The following is a 20,005-nucleotide window of genomic DNA, read 5'->3' as shown; positions in this document are numbered from 1 at the left end:
AAACCATCTACTCATAGACTGCAGAACACAGAAGATGAAAAATAAATCACAAAGATACAATCTAAACAAGTAAGGTTCAAAGACAAAGCCCTGTCAGACACCTTGACTGTAACCTAATATATTACCTGTCCATTTGCTGTATGATACTTACCATGTCCTCTTTGTAAGGCATGCAGCTAGCCATCTTTTCAGGACTGCATTAATATCTACATGTTGTAGCTTGTTGGATAATGGGCCAAATGGTTACAAGCAGTTAGATACTTAGGCCAGTATTCTTGCAAGAACGCTTTGCTGGTATCCGCTATATCCGTGAATGAGCATAGCTGGGGCAATTTATAGAGGTCATTTACATTAATGCATGGTGGACATTATTAAGTGCAAGCAAATTAACTATAATTACGTGTAAATGAGAAGATATTTAAAGCATTGTATGCTAATGAAGCTTGGTTGTGATTCATACTCAAATTTTCTCTCTGTCCACACCTTTGTTGTTTAAAATATAGATGCTCATATTATATCTACTTTGCAATATGGGTAGACGCTTACTGACCCTGTAAAATAATTTAAGTTGCCCTTTCTCTGCCTCATTGTCACAGTCCTATACAAAAACACATAATCATCACTCAAATAAGCCCTGCCATCTTAGAAAAAAAAATAGTTATGTGAAACAACCCCCATAATGATATATACATCTAGAGTCCAGCCAAGTAAAGTTGTGCTGAAGCAATATATTCACAATAGTAAAGAAAACAGATCCATCCTGTTAGTTGTGACAATCACATTCTTGTAATCAAAATACTGTCAGTGACACTAGGGAATCTCCCAGTAAAAACACAAAATATACTTGCCACATCAGTACATCAGATTAAAATCATAGCATTGTTACCATGTATGTACCAAAGTACATTTTCACAGTAATTACTAATCATTTCCACTGCTACTGAAATTATTTCCCATTTACAAATGACGGTTTACTCACCAAAGCCATTGTAATATGCCCATCATATGAATAAAATAAACATTTCTTGAAGTGAACTCACTAGTCTTAGCACATTTTTTATTTTCCTTAACTTTACAAAATCAGCAGTTTCCTAAAAAAATTGTCTCAAAACTCCAGTTATCCCAAAGTAATAGGGTACTGTTAGCATAAGTGCAGGGTCCTTTATGCATTTTGTATGCAAATGAAGCCCTTTTATGTTTATATCTATGAATCATATTACTACATCAACATCTAAGGCAACTTATCCATGTAATAGCTTTATCCTCACCTCTTATCCCATAAGTACTTTATGATTTTGCTGTAGGAAGGCATGTGTATCAAAATTCCTCTGTGTTTCCATAGTCAGTATGAATGACCTCTGCTGACCTTTTCTGCATAGCAATGCAGTGCTGCTCTTCATGGATTACTGCTATGCACAAACAGAAGCCAGGACTGTAAATACCATTGCTGTTTTCCCATTGATATTTTCAGCATATGCATTGTGATATATAGTTTCAGAGTGAACCAGTTTTTGACAATACTTTATCAAAAATAACTTTCTCCAATATTTTCCCAACAAGAAAATAGGCACATATGTCTGTATGACTCTGTGTCTGTCCTATCCCCTTTCCCTTAAAGATGTGTTTAATAAGCGCACGTGTCTACTTTTGAGGAGTCTCTCCATACTTAAATGACCTTGAGAATAACAGAAGTAATAGTCCTGTATGTACATACTCAAGTGTTCTCAGGTCATTGTTATAATTTTGCTTTCTTCTGTGTTTTACTAGGCTCCAGTTTGCTTAGTTCTTTTCAGTGTAATCTTATTTAATTTCAGTATCCAAAGTGAACTGGATGTTAATATAACAAACCTCCCCCACCTCTGTGGAACCAAATTGTTTTGCATAACATTTTGTATATAACCTTATGATCCATTATGTGAGAGAAAAAGTCTTATAATCCATACACTGTATATCCATGTGTATTTCTTTACTCTTACCACATCTAATAACGTATTTCCCCGAAAATAAGACCGGGTCTTAAACTTTTTCCCCCGCCGAAATACGCATTAGGGCTTATTATCCGGGGATGCCTTATTTAGCCCGCCCCGTACAACAATCTACATTTATTCATGTATTCATGTACAAAAATCAACATTTATTCATGTACAAAAATTGACATTTATTCATGTACACAAATCAACATTTATTCACGTACACAAATTGACATTTATTTGGTACTTTTCCATTATTGGGCAACAGTTCTAGGTAACACGTTAACAGTTGTGTGAGAATTCTACATAAACAGTGCAACAAATATTTCAACTTCAGAATATCAACACTTTGGCTTTCACAGTGCAATATTTCAAGCTTAACAAAAAGTGCAGAAAAATCTCAATACATGTGTATTGGAGGAGGGGAATAAAACAGGTGAATAATTGCCACTTTTTGAGTGGTGATGCTTTCTTTATTCCTTACCCAAACCATAAGAGAAGAATGATGGAAAGTCATAAAAATGAAGTCTGGGAACTAGTGGCCTTACTTTGTAATTACCCCTTGATAATGAAACATTACCTTAATACAATACAGTCAAAAAACTGACAAGAGCTTGCTGGCAGCTGAAAGCAGAAGCAATCCATTCTGTTGCCCCGATAACGGAAAAGTTATTCAAATACAGTCATGCAATCTTCTTCTGGAACATTGTCATAAGTCTCCAACTCCCGAATTCTGGTCTAAATTTCTTGTGACTCCATTTCCTGTAGAACCATTGGCCCCAATCTGTCATGCCTAGCAAGACAGCTCTCCTTAAATGAGCACTGCTTGTCCATGTAGCCTGCTCGTAGTGCGTTGGCAACACAGCTGTCAGTGATTTTATCCCATGAATTCTTCACCCCAAGTCACAACCTCTTGCAGGCTAGACTTTACAAAGTTTCCATGATGATTTCTCTCCATTCTATTTTCAGTGTAGTTATTGAGTTCCATGCGCAATGGTCCTTGAATGGCTTGTTTATTGCAATGTCAAGAGTCTGGAGATAGGCTATCATTCCTGTGAGAATCATTATTTGATCTATTCTTCTCTGTGCAAGGAAGTTCTTCATGTCTTTAGCGGGGTGAGTGCTGGCTGAATCCCAGACTAGCAGACCTCTTTCACCACCTCGCAAAACAAGTAGCAGCATTACATTGACCCACTTCCTTATAACTGCTTGTGTGCACCAGGCTTTTTTGGTTTCAAGAATGTAAATGCCTGAAACACATTCGATCTTATCTTTCTTGCCCTTACTAATGATTAGAGGTGGGGTTTTTCTTTCCATCTAGACGAATTGCCAAAATACAGGTAACACATGCACTTTCGTAACCAGTGGAGGGAATGTAGATTAATGAGGCACCCTCTGATCAATTGTTGTTTGAGAGCCTTGGCACATAAACACTGCAGTTTCATCAATAGCAATCATGTTGGAGAGTTGGTATTTAGAAATGTTGATGCCAACAACAAAGGACTTGAATGCAAGTGCACATTTAATAACTTCAGTATCTTCCAGCTTGAACAGTGTTGTCGATCTTCTTAGAGACAGTTCATATATCTAAAGGAAGCCATCCAGCCAATGTTGTGGTGCTTTGAAGTCTTCTGGGGATATTTCTAACTGTGGTTCCATTGCAAGGGAAAATGCTTGAATATCAGCCCTGTGCACAACCAAAGCCTTTGATCTCCTATTAGCAATCCATTCACAGATTATGTCTTCCAGCTCAAGAAATAATGGTTGCCAACCTGATCCACCCTTGCACTTCTTAACATTTCCCTCGTTTGCCTGTTGACTGAGGTTATCATATGCTGCTCACCATTTTTGGACCATTCGGAGATCCAACTTCTTCTCTTTGCAGAAAGCCATCAGATTATTTCCCTGGGAGTCCTCCATGATTCCTTTCTTGTACTTGACGGAATAGCTCTTTCTTTTTGCACTCTTCTTGTTTGGAGGAGTTAATTGAAGACTTACGAGACAGGAGTGGCAGTACAAAATGGAGACAGTTAAGAAGACACAACCACACCCATTTGTTATAAAGTGCACACATTTTAAGTGCGTTGTCTGTACTTTGACCAGTCAAAGTACACTTGCCAGTGTTTATGGGCCAAGGATCTCAACCTTCAAGTATGAGTGAGGATTAAGGTTACAGTAAGAATTGTGGAGGACTCCCAGGGAAAGAATCTTATGACTTTCTGCAAAGAGAAGAAGTTGGGCGTCCGAATGGTCTGAAAATGGCAAGCAGAGTATGATAACCTCAGTCAGCAGGTGTCAATAATAATATTATTAGTTTAGAATTCAACATGTCCATCATGTGTTGTTGACGATCTTAACTGGGGCTTATTTTTGGGGTAGGACTTATATCATGACCACCCTGGAAAACCATGCTAAGCCTTATTCTTTGATTAGGTCTTATTTAAGGAGAAATACGGTATATCTATAAAATGATAATGGTTTACTGTAATGCTCAATATCTTTATTTACGTTTTCTAAAAGTTTTTCCTAATCTTGTGTCCTACTACATTTAGTTTGACTGTCCAGTTTATTTCAGCTTTCAAAGTTATATTCTGTCCTCATTTTCATTTCTTGTATTATATCTCTCATTTTAATTAAATATCTAGCTCTAATGGACATATAGCCTCATGACCTTGTGTGCCTAGAGCCTAATGTTAAACATCTTTTTTTGGCATCAAACAATTTCCCTTTCAAAACTTGTCACATTCATTGTGTCATCTTTTCCCAATGTTTACATCACTACAAGTAGTTTTACACATTATCTGTTTTGCTTCCTTATGTTCTGCTATTAATCTTCTCCGCATTGGTTTACATTTCAGTTTGTCAGAAATATCTTGTATTAGTTTAACCTTCATAACCCTATGATAATTATACATCAAAGGATATAAAACATGAAGTAATTATTTCCATAGGAACAAAAAACACTATCCAGTATTTTTCCCTGCTATGTTTGTTAACAATATGCAACAACATCTGGTATGTATACACACACATATATATATATATATATATATATATATATATATATATATATATACACTGCAAATAATATTATTCTAGTATGTCTTAAAGTCAAGTTCCCAAATATTATAATTTTTTTTCTTTCTATGTTTCATGCAAGAAATGTACAAATTCTACTAGGTCATTAGCACTTGACTTTAGTAGTCCATGCACTCCAGCAACTTTAATTTCCTTAATTTCAGTGTTGCAGAATCTACAGTATTAGTGCTATTATCAGAGATATATGAATCACAGGTCTCATAACAACCTTTAATCCCTATCAAAATTTTTTTAAAGAATGTCTGCTACAGTAAAAACATTATACCCTGACATAATTGGTTTCTAATTGTTATTCTTTTACCATGTTTCATAAACAACAACAATAACATCAATGTTAAGTGAATGCATCAAATTTTGCAATTAAAAAAAATCTTACTAATCCCACTTGCAGGTCCCAACACTGGTAGATCTGATGTTGCTGTCTGTGAACTATTATATTAATCACATAGCAAAAATCCTGCCTTGTGTTAGTTAAACAGAGAAATATATCTATTCAGAATTCACTTTCCTTGTCTTGACAAATAGATTCCATCCTGTTTAAATATATGGTTGAACAAAATTGGACTTGTATGTTTAGTACATTTCCTCTTTTTAAAACGGGACATTTTTTCACGTAAAATGTTTATCCAAAAAATCATTTCATTCACTCTGATCTGACTCTCCTTTCTATACATGATTTGTAAAAAATAAATCCTAACACTTGCCCAAGCTATGTTACTCAAGCAGGCTTTAAGTTCTCTACTTAAGCAGGCTTTAAGCTGTCTACTAACAGTCAGTGAGTCCTTAAAATGAAATGATTTCATCCGATGTGAATAAAACAGCTCTCCAGTTTCTTATATTTAGGTGTTATTAAGCCTTGCTCATATCTTGTATTCTTGCTCCTGGTAAGCAGAACACTATTAACTTTTCATTATCCTGTCTGCAAATGTGAGTATCAGCTCCTTTGATCATTCAATCTTCATTTATTACAATATAATTTTGACTTGCTTAGAAGAATCTCCCATTTCTTATTTAGTAATGTCTGCTATTTCAGCTGTTACAAACGAATATTCTTTGTTACTATTAGTCTTATTGATCTGACTGCTTTCATCTCCTACATCATTTTCAAGCACACAATTCTCATCTAGCTATCTTTGTTCCTCCACAGCCTCAGCCATGTTGTCAACCTTGGACTCTCTGTCCTATTTTTTTTTTTTTGTAATTCTTCAAAGTTCAATTTACATTTTTTCCTTTCAGCTTGCTGACTCATGCCTCTTTTTTTCTATTTTCTCTGTTGGACCAATGATGCCATTTTTTGTAGACTGAATGTTTTGTGATCCCCCAAATTTGGGTATGATATATCAAAGTAGTGTCCTTCAGTTTATTATAGTATTAAAGGCTGCATGCCTACATTGGATCTATATTGTTCTTCTTGCTCTTCTTTTGGCTTTTCCCGGTTGGGGGTCGCCACAGCGGAATTCCGGTTTGCTAATAATTGGAAGTAGATTTTTACGGTGCCGAGGTGCCAGCCTGATGCCCAACCTTCAAGGAAGGCATGCCCATTTGCGCATGTCTTTCGAATGCCACTCGACTGCGGGGAGGACATGCAGACTCCACACAGAAGGCACTCCAGCCGAGACTCGAATGGGAGAACCTCTTGCTGTGAGGCGACAGTGTTACCGCTGCACCACCATGGCTTACATTGGATCTATGTTAAACTCACTGAAGAGGGGGGCTTTGCCCACCACATGCCCCCCAACTATATATATCTACTCTGGGATTGCACTACAGTGGGGAAATGGGAAAAGCTGTGGTGTTGGTCAATTACTTCCTTACCTTAGGAAAGATTTCATCATTCGTGGAAGTGAATTTTGCTGTTTTCGTGTCAATGAATAGATGTTTGAGGTAAATATATTTCAATAATTTAACATTGGATGTATATTAAATAATTGAAATGTATTTACCTCAAACATCTATTCATTGACACGAAAACAGCGAAATTCACTTCCATGAATGATGAAATCTTTTCTAGGGTAAGGAAGTCATTGACCAACACCACAGCTTTTCCCTTTTACCCAATGTAGTGCAATCCCAGAGTAGATATATATAGTTAGGGGGCATGTGGTGGGCAAAGCCCCCCACTTCAGTGAGTTTGATTTAGTGCAATGTGTGCTGTGGTGTTATGGTGGACAAGTGATTACTTATCCTTGTTCACTGAAGTGTGTTTTGCTGTTCTGATGTCAATGAATAGGTGTTTGAGGCAAGTACATTTTGATTATTTAATATAGACCCTCTGCATTAGTATAATGCTGTACTAAGCTGCTAATGAAGTACATGCACAGGTTTCTTCACAGCTGTCTGAATCAATGAATATGAGAAGAATGGTGGTGTTTTTCTGTGTGCCATATTATGGTTGGACATTGAGTATTATTGGCAGAAATCCAACAGATTGTTCTAAGCATGACTTTCAGGTGCTCTTTGATATACCTGCTGGGGGGAGGGTCACTGTCTCTCCTTTTATGGCATATTGGACATGTTCTTAGCCTCAGAATGTTTGTACCTATATTAACCATGCTGTTGCTGTTGCTGTCAGCTTTACCTTTAATTGAATTTAAAATGTGTTGAAGAGTGTCTGTGCCTTTGCAGTGATGAGCACATGCCCAGGGTCCAGTGGTATGTTTCTTCACAAATGTGATTATGTTGTTCAGTCCACATCAGTTAGGCTTAAAGCTTCTTGCCTAGAACATTTACTTTCATTGCGGTATGATATAACATGACTGCACTGTGGTTTCCTTGGTTATGAGCATGGTTTTGCTAGAGAACAGAGGACCCACAGTGGCTAGCAGAACCAACTTTTTTCCACATGGCTCCTCTATCTACAGCAAACTGGCCCCCCATTCATTTTTTGAGGTTACATCTGGGCATACTCACGTTAGGGGAGATCCCTACACTCCATTTGCACCTACTGGATAGCCCAATCAGCAGGTAGCAGCAGAGTGGGCCAGCTTGCTGGACCTGCAGAGAAGCCAACCACTCCCCCATCAGCTCCTATTCCTGCAGAATAGCTCACAGCAACTCACTCAGCACTACTGAATGTTAAACACCCCCCCACCTACAGACACTTGCACACAACTTCATGCATATGCACTTGGCAGCATTTGCCTGTAGATTCATTCTCCACTGGTGCAGCACCTTGTGTTCCCAGTATGTGTCACCCAAGTGGTAGGCAGATCCACTTCCCTCCCCCAGGAGCTGGTACAGCTTGCTCACACCCATCTTTCTTAACTAGCTCCATGAAATACCTGAGCCAGTAATAAAATTCAGTTTATCTGGGCAGTAATCTAGGCTTTATTCCTTTGTGCCAGCAAAGTTGGCCAAACAACAGCGTCAACTACTACTCATTTCCTCTGTTCACCATCCCATTCTCATGTACCCTTATTCCTTTCAATGTAAGATAGCTGCTAGTACAGAGCTAGTGTTTGGTTCTGGACACATTGTTCTGTTTCAGACTCCATATATGATGGCTGCTGAATGCTGTGATGATGTGAGTTATTGCTAGCTATGCCAGGCGGAGTAGGGCAGTGGATGTGTAACATATGTCAGCATAGCTAGCTGGAGTTTTGTAAAGAATTATGTCATTTGTATATCAAACTAAGTTGTACAGGTGCTTGTGTTGAAAATGTACTTGTTAAACTGTTTTTGTTAAAAATGTACCAGCAGTGGGTCCTGCTGGACAGAAAAGAAATACACCTGTATGTCAGACTGTATAGTAACAGTTGAAATTAATATATTGTAACAGAGCATATTGGAAGAGAAGAGGTTAATCTCAGTCCAGCTAACTTTGAAAAATATTCTGAAGTTAAATTACCTGGTTTAGGCCATAAAGATCATCCCCAGGACTCAATAAACTCCATGCAGGAATAGTGTTATTCCTGCATGGAGTGAATTGTGTCCATTTCTGCATAACTTTAACAGCAGTGTGCCTTGTATATTCATGAAGGTGTGCTACTGCTAAGGCTAAGTGGACACGAACACTACTGAGTGCAGGGGGCATGTTTAAGTAGTGCACGCACATCTAACATGCCCCCTGTCCTCTCAAAGTGCCACATGGCACTTTTTAAATGCTTTTCAGTGTCCACAAGTTTTACAGACAAAGAAATGTTGGTAGTAGCTGTATAAAGGGTATACTGATACACAGTGGACAACTGTTCCACTGTCCAATCCCTTGCCTGCAAATTACAGCAGGAAAGGTACATACAACATGCCCTCTTCCTGATACATGTCTCTCAAGTGTTGTGCTTTCATGGCTAGTCGGCACTGCTGCAAATAACCTTGGACACAGGTGAAGTATGCCAGTAGCACACTCACATAGCAGTGCAGGGTACCCATTCTGGCCAGATATGTAACCCTGACATGTACAAGTCCCCTCAAGTCATGTACCCAGAGTTGTCATAGTTTGCCCCATACCATTCCAGGTTGACAGTTTAACAGGTATGTTTGTGCTACAGAAGCTATGTGCCATTGGTAGATGTAAAGTGAGGGCAAACCTGTATAGTACTTAGCAGTACTGCTGTGAAAAATAAAAGCCTAAGCAGTTGTTAATGCACTTTTTGTTCTCCCTACTCAGCCCAACAAGCATTTACACACAACACTGCTACACAGTCTTGACAGTCTGTTAACAATGGCCACACATACATAACTCTCACCTGTACAGATTTCCACAGAATGTCCTGGGAGTGGGAGCATATTTATGGCCACGGTGGCATAACATGTCCAGGAGTCTGCTAAGCCACTGGGATGATCTCAGGAGTGAAATCACTAAATAATGATATACCATACCTCTGAACCTCTTACTGCAAGACATATGGACAAAGCCTGACATACCTGGGGGACAGAGGGATGAAAAGCGGGACATATCTCACATAATGGTGTTACAAACTGAAACAGTTGCTGGTGTTACAGGGTGTGTTATAACATAGCATCCCTGAAGGATATGATGTCTGAAACACAAATGGATGTCAACATTTACTGACTACAATCCTCACATTATCCTACTGATTTCTCAAAAACTTAAATTGTTTGAGGAACAGACCAAACATAACGGGAAAACCTCTGGGCAATATGTGGACATCTGGACAGCTGAGAGTTGTATCAGAGACATATCACTGTCAGATGTCAAGTCACACAGAAAATACATGGGCAGACAAACCCTGTTAATCTAGAAATCTTCTATGTGTATAACAGCAATACTTACTTACAATCTGTAACAAATTCTGGAACATTGTTCCCCATGTTGTTGGGATGTCTCCACATTTCTTGTTCTGAGAGGTATTTCCACCTACAGTCTATGAAGTCATAACCCCTACACTTCCATAAAGTCCTCCTCACAGGCAAGGAAAAGGGGCAAGGCCCACATGAAGGACTTAATTATAGCACTGTGTTGCCATGGCATTAGGTAATGGAAAGACAACATAGCTGTTCTGGATGCAAGTAGCAAGTGGGAGACATTGAGGAGTGGGGCACAGGCCACCACTTGCTCATGAGCATTACCTGCAAAAGGCAAGCTGCCACCTATGCAGCACAGGTCTGAACCTATCTACACAAAGACAGACTGCGACAACACAACGCTAAACATTTGCATAATTCTGAGGAAACTCTTCAGCACTGTAACAGGTATGTCAATTATGTAAGCTTGAAATGGAATGCAGAAGGGGGAATGCAATAATGTGAAATAGGAAGTTAAACACTAGGCCGCAACAAGACCTGGACTCACATGCTGCTGTCCGGCACCTATGGCCATTCCTACGGTCCCTGTCTGCAGCTCTGGCCCGAGTCACCCCAGCAAAGGTCATCACATGCGTGACTACTACTGGAGTGTCTGTTGTCCAATACTGAATGTGACACAACAAGGCCAGCTACCTGGGATGTTGCAAATATTCATATGTCACCTGTGAATGTTACTATGATACATATGCTTGTCTTACAAATGTAAGAGACTTGTATAGGGTATGTGCATAGTAAACAACAAGTGCAGAAGTTTGTGTTGAACTGTAAGTTATATATTGACCCCATACCTGTCAACTGCCCAGAGTTTTGCAGACTGACCACATGTTTGCCTCATATTTGTAGTCAATGCCTCATACAGTTGTGTCATCATCATCATCTCCTTTCGGCTTATCCGGGTTAGGGGTCACCACAGCGGAACAGCAGTCTTACCAGGAGTATGTGTGTGTGTGTGTGTGTGTGTGTGTGTGTGTGTGTGTGTGTGTGTGTGTGTGTGTGTATCGGCAAACATAGTACTGCAGGGTATTACTCTACATATGCTGTCTTCCCCTTACAGGTGAACATGGGGGATGGTGTCTCTCCCACTCACAACCTGATGTCAGTGTCTTAGCAGACTCCCATGATGATGGTCATCATAGTGAGGCACAGGTGGGGTTCTTGGGGCCTGAATCTGTGCCATTGTTTGGTATCCCACTTTCTCCAACCATGTCCACGCACACAGTCAGTATGCACATACATACCCAGTCAACAACAGCCACAGATAATGGACAGTAGGAGGGTGGTGGCATGGAACAGGCTAGTGTGTTGACTATGGCAAGTGTGAGTGTAGACACCAGCCAAAGCCAGAGAACAGGAAAAGTCACACACAGGCAGATGGGCAGGGGTGCTTGATGGATGACTGCTGCCCATCAAGCCCCTGTTGCAAGTGCCAAAGCAGGTATCACCAGATGCATGTTACAGTCCATTATGGAGGCACAGGAGCGTACTGACCACAACACCAAACAGATGCTCAGGGTTATGATTGCAGAGCATCCTCCCATGCATGACCTCCATGGCATTTTTGATGCAATACATCATTTATCCAATGTCGTGGCTAGACAGTGGGGAGAGACATTGTCACTGCTCGACTGTGCAATGTCTGTACTTGAGCATGTGGTGGGAGTAGGGCATCGGCCAGGTGGACGTAAGTCAGTGACATGATCAGCTAAGAGCCCACATGGTTGTGCATATTCACAGTCCCATAGTGGCAGTCCCACCAGCACTACCGAAGGGCTGGGGCTGTCCACACCATACTGGAGCAGGCCATAGGCACATTGTTCTGGCCAGTCCCGTCAGGGGCGCAGATCCAGCAGACAGCAGTCACTATGAGGGAGTAGTACTGCATCTGTTCTTGGGCCTGGTGGTGCCAGTGAGACTCCTGGCAGAACCAGTTCCCGCATCCCTACCGAGAGATGGCGAACCATACAACCTGCCATGTATGGTCCATGGCTGTCCAACATAGCTCTTTGTCAGGCATCCACATGGCTTGATGGTGTGCAGACAAACACTCACACATAACTATCACAGGTCAGTCACTACCTGACATGCACAGCTCACTTGAACACCACCCCGCCACACACACACACACACACACACACACACACACACACACACACACACACACACACACACACACACACACATACACACACACGCACGCACACGCACACACACACACACACACACACGCACATGCACGCACACATGCACACACACACACACACACACACACACACACACACACACACACGCATCACATGATGTCAGCCATATGGCCCAGCCTAGGCCTCTGGAAATCCTACACCACACCCTGTGCATGTGATGACACTTGTGCCACAATCCTGTTATCAATACCATCAATGCAAGGACATGCTCATAAGGGTCTGATGCACAGGGTGACTATAGTACAGTGTAGCAATGTAATGCTGTGTAAGGTGCTGTCTGCTGGCAATATTTATGGGTACACATCGAGGTGTATGTACCTTGTTACCCATGATGCACTATTGCTGTTAGTACTGTTGACTAACTGTAGTGTCACGTACTGTATTCTGTTTGTGTTTCAGGTGTCTGTGTGTCTGCAGACTGTGGGCCTGCTGATAGTAGCAATGATGGAGTAAGACAGAGTGGAAGCACAGTGACCTATTCATAGCCAAGGTACAGCTGTATATGTACGTTTACCAGCTGTGTTTACATGCAACAATGTGTGAGGGGCAATTGTTGCAGACAGTGTGACCTTGCATACATACCATTGACACAGTCACCTAGCCTTCATACATGTCATCTGGATGTTCTGTAGGATCACAGGCTCACACATACAGAGGAGGTTACATAAGTACTGGCACTAGGTCCCTCACAAGCTTAGCTATTACTTTAACTGCAACAGATTCAGCTATCAGCACCTGTTGCCCCTGCCATTTCTGTCCTATCCACTCAACCATCATGCAGTTGATGAGGGTATGATTGGTACTGTGTATGAGAGGTTTGAGGTATGTATTCCTGACATAGGTCAGCCTGTGTTAGTCTAACCTGAAAATCCCCAGCATGTTTGTCTGCTATCTCATATGCATGTCTGGACTCTCGTGCTGGTAGTGCACACAGAGTTATAGTCCTGTACATGGGGCAGCTGATGAAGGGCTGAGCACAGCCCCTACCTGCACAGTCTTATGAATGATACTGCTAGATATATAACACAAATAGCACAGGGTACTATAGTGTGGCAGTGTCTGCCACTACTATTCAAGTGGGTAACAATTGCAGGGGCTGTTAGGATTGCCAGTGGTGGGTTCATAGGCTCTTAACATGTTAGAGTCATCTGACACACACACACGCATACATGCACACACGCACACACACACACACACACACACACACACACACACACACACACACACACACACACCGCTGCATGGGGACATGCATTGAAACACACATGCACATACTTCTCAGAGTAGATGACCTACCCATCTGTTAATGTACAATATACAGTGATATGACCATTGTATGTACCACAGTGGCTTGGTGATAGAAACTGTATAACTGTGCTTGTACAGTGGATGACATCTGTATGTGCTGGCACTAGGTTGGCAATGGGGGAGTTCACAGGGTGGAAGAGGCACACAGAATGGTATAGCCATCACATACACACACTAAAGACAGCCACAGGGGATGTGCATACAGAAACACATACACAGTTGCCAATAGACATATTAGTAAACCTACATATCCACTTGTATGTACTATAGTGCTGCGTACACATGACATGCTCCATATAGATTATATGCCCGGGACATACCACACAACCTGCTACAACAGGTAATCTTCTGAATGCCTTCATGGATGGGGGGATAACCTACCAGATATAGCAATTGGTCTTGTCTACTGCTCCTACAAACCTACACATGTGATAAAGTGAAAGACTTTGTATCAGGATGATGTGTCAGTCAGGTACAATGTCTGATGCTGGCATGTGTGTCACTATGGTAACTGTGACATATTTAGGAATGATATCACAGGAATGCTCATTGTCAGGGGACATAGACCACATATAGGTTGCAAATGTGGATATTCCATGTACATCTGTACAGATGACTGGTATGGGCTGTATAGTGTTACATTGTGCATGTGAGGCAGATTCCATTAACAGACTCTTTAAAGTAATGTCATGGGTAGGGGGTTAACAGGCCTTTAAATGGTATAACCTGCCCACACAACAGCCACATGGGATATGCTTCGCACACACTACTATAGTTGTCAGTATTGAGATTAGAACCCTTACCTATCTAATTATTTCCACTATAGTATTACACAGTTATTGCACATGCCACAGAGCTTAGTGGACTGAGAGGTATATATAGGTACCTCTAAGATGAATGACATCAGCAGGCCTTGTAAAGTAGGGCAATAGGACGTACAATGGGCGGTACACACCTCAAAATGGCATAATCCACACCCCCAGAGGATATGATTCTCACCCAAGCAAACACACAGGGAGGATGTGATTCTTGCAGATACACACAGTATCACAGTTACCAGTATTGGGTTTAGAATCCTTGCCTATCTAGTTATGTGTACTACAGTGATACACAGTTATCACACATGCCACAGAGCTTATAGGATTTAAAAGTGTCGCAAGGCATGTCAAAGGTGAATTACATCAAAAGCCCTTATAAAATATGGCAATGAGAAATGTACTGGGTGGGAAGGGCATCAAAATACATTATCTTACAAACATACAGACTTACAAACACCTTCACACACACACACACACACACACACACACACACACGCACACACGCACGCACACGCACACACGCACACGCACACACGCACACACGCACACACACACACACACACACACACACACACACACACACACACACACACACACACTTGCCACAACTGAGTGTAGAACCCCTGCCAATCTTATCTGTACTATACTGTTATTAAGTTAATACACACACCACAGAGCTTATAGAATTGAGGGTTGTCAAAAGGCACTTCTAAGGACAATGACATCAGCAGGACTGCTAAAGTAGGGCACTGGGAAGTGATGTGGGTGGGAAAGACCTCAAAATACTCTGTCATACAAACACATGCACTTACAAATTATTGTACATGTACTGTAGATATAAAACGTTTACACACCCCTGTTAAAATGTCAGGTTTTTGTGATATAAAAAAAATGAGACCACAATAAATCTTTTCAAAACTTTTCCCACCTTTAATGTGACCTATAACCTCTACAATTCAATTGAAAAAGAAACAAATCTGTTAGGGGAAAAAATATAAAAAATAATAAATGAACAATGAGCTGGTTGCATAAGTGTGCACACCGTTGAACTAATACTTTGTTTCAATTTAATTACAGCAGTCAGTCTTCTTGGGTAGGAGTCTGTCAGCATGGCACATCTTGACTTTCTAATATTTGTCCATTCTTCCTTGCAAAACAGCTCCAAATCTGTCAGATTGCGAGGGCATCTCTTGTGCACAGCCCTCTTCAGGTCATCCCACAGATTTTCTATTGGATTTAGGTCTGGGCTCTGGCTGGGCATTCCAAAACTTTAATTTTCTTCTGGTGAAACCATTCTTTTGTTGATTTTGATGTATGCTTGGGGTCATTGTCCTGTTGAAAGGTGAAATTCCACTTCATCTTCAGCTTTCTAGCAGATGTCTGAAGGTTTTGGGCCAAAAGTGACTGGTATTTGGAACAGTTCAGAATTCTCTCCACCTTTACTAAAGCCCCAGTTCCAGCTGAAGAAAAGCAACCCCAACGAATGATACTGCCACCACCATGCTTTACCACGGAGATGGTGCTCTTTTGGTGATGCAAAGTGTTGTTTTTGCACCAAACGTACCTTTTGGAATTGTGGCCAAAAAGTTCAACCTTGTTCTCATCAGACCATAACACATTTTCCCATATGCTTTTGTGAGACTTGATGTACTGTTTTGCAAATTTTAGCTGGGCCTAAATGTTTTTCTGTGTAAGAAAAGGCTTCCATCTTGCAACCCTACCCCATAGCCCAGACATATGGAGAATATGGGAGATTGTTGTCACATGTATACACAACTGGTACTTGCCAGAAATTCCTGCACCTCCTTCAGTGTTGCTGTAGGTCTCTTGGCAGCCTCCCTGACCATTTTTCTGTCTTGTCTTTTCATCAGTTTTGGAGGGATATCCAGCTCTTTGCAACATCCCTGTTGTCCCATATTTTCTCCACTTTTTGATGACTGTGTTCATAGTGTTCCATGGTATATTTAATGCTGTGGAAATATTTTTGTACCCTTCTCCCAACTGATACTTTTCAACAATGAGATCCCCTTGATGCTTTGTAAGCTCTCTGTGAGCCATGGCTTTTGCTGTAGCAGCCAACTGAGTAAATGTCAGGAAAATCCTACTAGGACAGCTGAACTTTATTTGGGGTTAATCAGAGTCTCTTTAATTGATGGCAAGTGTGTACCCAAGAAGATTGAATGCTGTAATTAAAGCAAAGGTGCTTCGACAAAGTATTAGTTTAGGGGTGTGCACACTTATGCAACCAACTTATTGTACATTTTTTATTTTTTATATTTTTTTCACCTGACAGAGTAATGTGGTGAACCAATGACTGACAGTTGTGTACAGGTTGATAGGTTGCTATGACGTTAGTAGGGTATTGGTCCTGAAGCCCTTATAACCCACACAGATGGGAGTGTAGCCCATGTTACAACATGTCAGCACACAGAGCACCTGTCCAGCAGAGACACAGGTGGAATCACAGGACTGTAAGTTGTGATTCCCATGCATTTATACAGGGAGCACATCACTAGGGGTATTGAGACACTTGGTTTGCTGTTGACAGGGAGTGCATTCCACAGATGGAGGAGTGTGTCATACATGTATCTGTCATACTGACAAGCCATACTGTTATCACAGCCCAGGTTGATGCTGCGCCTACAGGTTGATAGAGTGGGCCTTGAGTTCCAGATCTGCAACAGTGCCATCAAGGCAGGCTCTGGATTTCTTTGCATGCCAGACAGGGGTCACCCTAGTAGAGTCTGTATAAATGGGGTAGAGGGACAGTGCTGTTAGCCCATCTGTGTTGGGTAGGTGTTTGGGGTTTGGGGTAAGGCGTCAGTGTTTGCAAGTCCCTGGTGTGTGCAGTCTATGTGTTCTATGGTGTGTAGGTTTGTGAAGTTCTTTGCCGCTAAGGTGTCCATTGTTTGGGTTTTTGTTTTGTTGTAGAACTCCACTTACATGGGTGTGTGTTGTGGATTTGCAGGTGATGTTTACTGACTCCATACACTGCATGGCACCTATGTTACTGCACAGTTTGTTCTGGTGTGCACATTCTCCAATTGTCTGGCCAGTGGTTCCCCTTCCCCTTATGTGTGTCTCTTTGTCCTTCTTTAGCCAGTCACAGGCTTTCACCACAGTGGCTGCTGTTATGTATTTGTAATTCTGATGTGACCAGGGTAAATTCCGTTACATCACACACAAGGCTGTGGACTTCACACCTCTGAGTGTACCCATTTAGCGGGTTGTCCATCATTGCACCACTCCATTTGCTGTGGTCCTTCGATAGCCTGTGTTGCTATATGTTATTATGAGGCTACATGTGGGCCTAGCTGTCATACTGTCACAGACTGACATCTGGACAGGCCCAAATATGACAGTCAGACAAAGGCCCACACATAGGGACAGAGTGTTAATAATGTTCTGCCAAATATAGACAGTTGGGAGACCAGTTTGGTAATTGCTTGTTTGCTCTTATGGGTATGATGTCTGCTTCCACACTGTCTGACACTGCTGTGTTGACATAACCCTTTCTTGTTTTGCAAAGAGTTGAAAGGCAAATGCAATGTTAGGACAAGCAGAACAGATATACAAGGCATACTTGTGTTCCTTCTGTGACAACCTGTGTCATTCCAAGGGTATGGCTGTTGGCCAGTGACATGTTGTCAATGCTGACTTAGAAAGTTGGCAGCCTTTTATAAACTAGCAGTATACTGACCTTCAGGTACCTGCTGTCCTACTAGGCACCATACCTCTCAACTTCTGACAGCCAGACATCTGCACAAGCCATATGTAATTGAGAGACAAAGGCCTAACTATAGGGACCGTTCTTGAGTATTGGCCTTACAAACCTAGAAAGGTGATATGATAACAGGTTTTGCATTAGCATGCATTTTTCTATAGTGTATGAAGTCTGACACTGCAATCTGTCATTATTTTCTGACCTCAGTCTTATGTGATTTGCCAATTAATTGCCAGACAACCACTATTTCAGGATAGACAGACCACAAATATGATGCAGACCTCTGGACATTCTGCAATAGGTCTATAGAGTTGAGAGATATGTTAGGCACTGTGTAGGTTGCTCCAAGCTGTATACTGTCCATATGTGTAGCCCCCTACACATGACCTGTCCAGCTTTTCTGCAGTAATAGATATAGACATCTAGACAGTGTGTACAACTCCTACCGTAAGTGCAGCTGACATGCAAAATAGTTGGCACTGCAGTTCTTGGCACATGGCCCTGTCAACCCCAGTACTGTACCTAGGCCACTAAGACACAACAGCCAGGAGTAAGTGCTGGCCACATCCTGACAGTATTAACTACACATATACATAGCTCAGTAACCCCTGCATATTGTGGACATACCACAAGTTATCATGTTGATTGGGACAGCCCTGACAATTTGTGCTTTGCTGCTATTTCCCTACAAACATACATGTTACTGCATTTCTATGGGATTATGGGTGTGGGGGGTCACACCTGTCAACTGTACACATTTACACAGATTGTGCTGATATTTGCTTTACATTTTGGTTCCATGGAGCATAGTATTGTGCCCTGTCTTGGAGAATAGAGGCATATCACTAAAAAACACAGGTCAGATTGTAATGGCATACATTTGAGTTTCAGACTTCTTACCCTTCAGAGACTTGCTGCAATTACAAGACCTGCTATGATATCACTGTGTATGTCTATAGGGGGAGTTTTTTATCATTGTCACCAATTGTAGGCCTTTGCCAGACATTTCTTAATGGTTTTCTATGGCTGACTTACTGGGTGAGGCTATGGGGTGAGTATGGGATCCCCACATTGACATCCGTGCCTGTGACCTATGACCTCCCAGTTAGTTGGCCCCCGACATGTATTGCAGTGGGATTTGTCACCTTGGGTACTACTGCATAGTGTGGGGAAGCCAGTATTGGGCAAACATTTCCTGGTGTCCAATAAATCCCAAACAAACTTGGTAACCAACAATGTCCAACATGGAATACCCGACCAGGCCAAAACACAGGAACTCGTCCAGATAGAAAACAATTTTATTGAATATGAACACAGACAAATTCACCTAGGTTTCATCTTGCTTGTACAGACTTCATCAGAACTAAACTTTTCAAAACTCCCACTTCCTTTTATACCACTCCTAAGCTAATTAACCAATTACACCTTTAAAATATTAAAGAAACATGCCCTTCAAATCTTACACATCTGACATAGCTGAATACTTTTCTATATAATGTTAATTAAACACCTATTTATAAAAAACATTTACATTCTATAAATATACATTACATAAATACAGCTAAAATTCGTGAATAAAAAACATAAGTTAAAAAACATGAAATATTGAATAAATATATA

Source organism: Protopterus annectens, chromosome 11.part0 (genome assembly GCF_019279795.1).
Source record: "Protopterus annectens isolate FY-2018-M chromosome 11.part0, PAN1.0, whole genome shotgun sequence".
Taxonomy (NCBI): Eukaryota; Metazoa; Chordata; order Ceratodontiformes; family Protopteridae; genus Protopterus; species Protopterus annectens.
The sequence above is the reverse complement of the archived record's forward strand: the minus strand, read 5'-3'. Positions refer to the sequence as shown.